This window comes from Sinocyclocheilus anshuiensis, unplaced genomic scaffold, assembly GCF_001515605.1.
Source record: "Sinocyclocheilus anshuiensis isolate Anshui unplaced genomic scaffold, SAMN03320099.WGS_v1.1 scaffold160, whole genome shotgun sequence".
Taxonomy (NCBI): domain Eukaryota; kingdom Metazoa; phylum Chordata; class Actinopteri; order Cypriniformes; family Cyprinidae; genus Sinocyclocheilus; species Sinocyclocheilus anshuiensis.
Window position 1 is genome coordinate 2,234,173 of NW_015554119.1, and position 3,810 is coordinate 2,237,982.

A 3,810-nucleotide genomic window follows, 5' to 3' on the forward strand; every position below is an offset into this window, starting at 1 on the left:
TTTTTTTTTTCAGTTGGATTCATATCTGCATATTCTGAAATCACAATTATAATAAAAATTATTTTTTGTCAAAGTTTAGCATTTTTTATACTGAAAAAAATCAGTGTTTCAATAATGTTACATTATGATTAGAATCAAACCTGAACAAGATGTTACAAAGAGAAAAGTTGGAGTCTTTAGAGTTTATCGTTTATTTCGATCATCTGTTTTTCATATAATTCTACAAATATTAATAAACAGAGTAAAATTACATTTGTTTTAAAAAATATATATATATTATTTTGTTACAAACTTACATTTTGTTGCCTGGGGTCTCTAGAGACCCCAAAAACCATGAGTGTACACCCCAAACGAAGACCGCATAAGGAAAGGAGTAGCAACCACATTCCACAAGTGAATTCATATCATCCATCTTGAATTCAGAAGTGACACCTGTATTGTGTACAAATGCAAGAATGTTTATTTAAGGGTTTTGCCTTGTTTGCCTCGTACTATACCAGCCTAGAACTTTATCCCTTTTTTTCTGCAGGAGCGTAAAGGAACAAAGATGTGGGTGTTAATGCGTTATAGGGGTTCCTATATGACGGCTGTCATTTGTGTGATCATATTCTGCATGCTCCTGGTGTACCAAACCCCTGTGGATGAGGTCTCAGAAGGCATGTGTGCGTGTAAAGACTGTGTCAGACAGCAAACCCACAATTTTTGGTTCAATAACTCTATGATCTCTCTATTCAACCACTGCTCACCCGGAAAAATTATGTCCTCAGTGAAGATATCTTCAAGTATTGGAAGGTACTGATCTGTAAAATGACATTGATTCTTTTCCAAAAACTAGTAAGATGTTATGTAGGCAGCATTTTAAGACATCACAGGTGTGCTCCTGATACCTTTTTTATTCACATTCTCACATTAGATGTATTCTTCATGGAGAAGGCAAATGTGATTGGCATTATGGCATTATGATGAGCTCAGTGAAAGAAATCCATCCAAGATGGTGGACTAAACTGTTTCAATAACTGATAAATTGACTTTTAAATAGCGATAAATTTTACCCACATATGTGTGTGCTATGTATTTTAATTTTTGAGGATCATGTCATTAGCTTGCCAACTTGTTTACAGATGACTTTACTGAAATCAGTTTCAAAGTTGAGTTACCTCTGCAGTTCAGGTCACTGGATTTTGGAACAGAATTTCAATGCAAGAATGTCATTTGTTTTTCTATAAATCTCAAAAAGACCAAAACCTCTTCAATGGAGTCTCTTTTACATGACATTCCAGGGTCTTCAGAAAAATAAGAAAGAAGGCAACTACACTGTAGTGGTGGAGAAGTTGTTTTCTCTATTTCCAGATAAAACACAATACTCAGATGCTAGTCCAAAGCGTTGCAGGTCTTGTGCTGTGATCGGAAACTCAGGGAACCTTAAAGGATCCCATTATGGACATCGCATAGATCTTCATGACTTTGTCATTAGGTAAAGAATGAGATATAACAGAACTTGTCTGACTTTTTATGAGAATCCCGCTTCTTGATTTCCAAGACATGACAGTATTTGATCGTGTCACTTAGAAGACTGGTTTAGTCAGTGACTTACAGATGTTGTCAACTTTGCAGTATGCCATCATTCTTTCATATGCTAAAAAGAAAAGCACCATTAACATTTGGTTGAAAATATAGTAATTTTATGTTCTGCATATACGTATATTCGGATCTTTCACATGGTTTCTTGACCCAGTCATGCTTTGTTAAGCTAGGATAAATATGGGCCCAACAAAAGGTTATGAGAACGATGTGGGTTCTAAGACCACTCACCGGTTTCTCTATCCTGAGAGCGCTATGGATGTGGACAACTCCACCTACCTGGTGCTTTCCCCATTCAAGATTCTGGATATGGAGTGGCTCATCAGTGCCTTTACCACTAAGAACATCACACGGTGAGAATGGATGATTGAGCAAGGGTTCTCAATCTCAAATGACTGATCTACACACTTAAAAATAAAGGATCTTTATTGGTATTGATGGTTCCATTAACAATCTTTACATGGAACTTTGTTGTTATTCACTGAAAGTTTTTTGGGGATCCCAAAACCCCCCTTTTTGAACCTTTATTTTTACAGGGGATATCGGACGAAATTTTCACTTGTTTAGCTTTTTTTGCATTTAGTTAGATTTCTGGTGTGTCTGCCAGATCAGAAAAGCTGCTAAGGAAACACGCAGCCAGTTTGTTATGTGCTGTCTGAGTCTGAAACTGAGACATCCAGCAAACTGTTTCAATTTGCAGCCAGTTTCTACGTAGATAGCTAGCTATTTGAATAAAACCACCTCCGAGCCATATACGGAGTCCAAGGCAGCAATTCACGTGCCTTGTGTCGACACGCCCCACAGAAGAGAGGGGTGGGGTGAGCACTGAAAAGGGGTCGCTGTGAACAGAGTTGTTTTTGACAAGGTAGAAAGGGTGCTGTTTTACACGACCATTGAAGAATTTTAATCAAATTACATTACAGACATTTCATGAAGACCCTATAGAATCATACCAACTTGTGGAAAATGGGCATCCGATATCCCCTTTAAGACTGTAGTTGAGTTTCACTCATGTTGATACCCCAAAGGTGAAGTGCAACCTTGTTGATCCTGGAACAACATTCCTGTCAGCTAATCATATTTAGGGTTTGGTTGGGACTTAAATTGAATTGACATTTAATAAATCCTATGTTTCCCAGTTCCCCATTAGCAGTAGTTAAAAGTAGAGTGTGTAACTTATAGGGCTGTCAAAATGGCTGAAAAACTAAATTTGAATTTTGTACTTAAATATTATCAAAATTTGAATTATATTCGAATTTAAAATGCATAATTACAGTTAGGGTGAAGAAAAGCTTTTGGCTTCTCTTCTGAGGTCACAAGAGGGTGCATCGAGCAAAATATTACTAATGCACGTTTATTCAAAGCATAAGATAACATGACTATCTGTGAAAAAAAGTTCATAATGTTTAAAATAATGTTTATAAACCAATTATAATTAATTAAGTTGCTTAAACAACTATAAACAAAACAGCATCATGTATGCATAGTTTAATACAAAAGGCGGAAAGCCAATCACACAGAGTACATTTTTCATTTAAAAACATGAGATGCAGTGGGATGGGGAAAAAACCCCATAGACGTCCCTCTAGAAAATGCGCGAAATATGTGTTCTGTGTGAACGGCTTGGTTTCAGTTTTGATGTAAAAAAGATCTTCTCCACATTGATGTTCTGTTTTTCCGCAATATTTTTAATGAACAACGCAGCAGCGCCGCATCTAGTGGCTTCAACTGGATAGGCTAACAAAAACATTATAATGCAACGACACTTACATCGTCATCGCATCTCGTGCGCCACTGATAAGGCTGCCTTCTTAACACACACCTAAAATTCGAATGCCTCAGGATTACCTGGGAGTCAGCCGGCCCGAACTCTAGGCACGAATTGTCGACCGAAAATGTCACCGGCTTCCCTTTGACGGGGTCGTGGTTGGCAGCAATCGCAGCCACATAGACTTTAAGGGTGGAGGTAGCAGCCTTCGCTCCAACCCCTGCTGTAGAAAGGGCAGCACGACTCTGATCGGACATTTCCGGGGGTCTTCTCAGTGAGAAGAGCACCACTCGACGAACAGGTTCCAGTGGACCAGTAAGGCGCCACGAGCAGGACCCGAAACGACTCCAAATCAGCTGGACCGTCTGGGGATCTCCCGGGAGCACAGCTCGTGACAGCTCGTCGGCTGCCCGGTTGTGCAGACCAGGAATGTGAATGGCACGAAGCGACCTCAGATGCTT

General features: G+C 39.0%; 1 pseudogene; it reads left to right on the top strand.

Annotated features, from left to right (window-relative positions):
* Nucleotides 1-548: 548 nt before the first annotated feature.
* Nucleotides 549-3,810, top strand: part of LOC107670018 (CMP-N-acetylneuraminate-beta-galactosamide-alpha-2,3-sialyltransferase 1-like) — an 18,826-nt pseudogene continuing 15,564 nt past the window's right edge.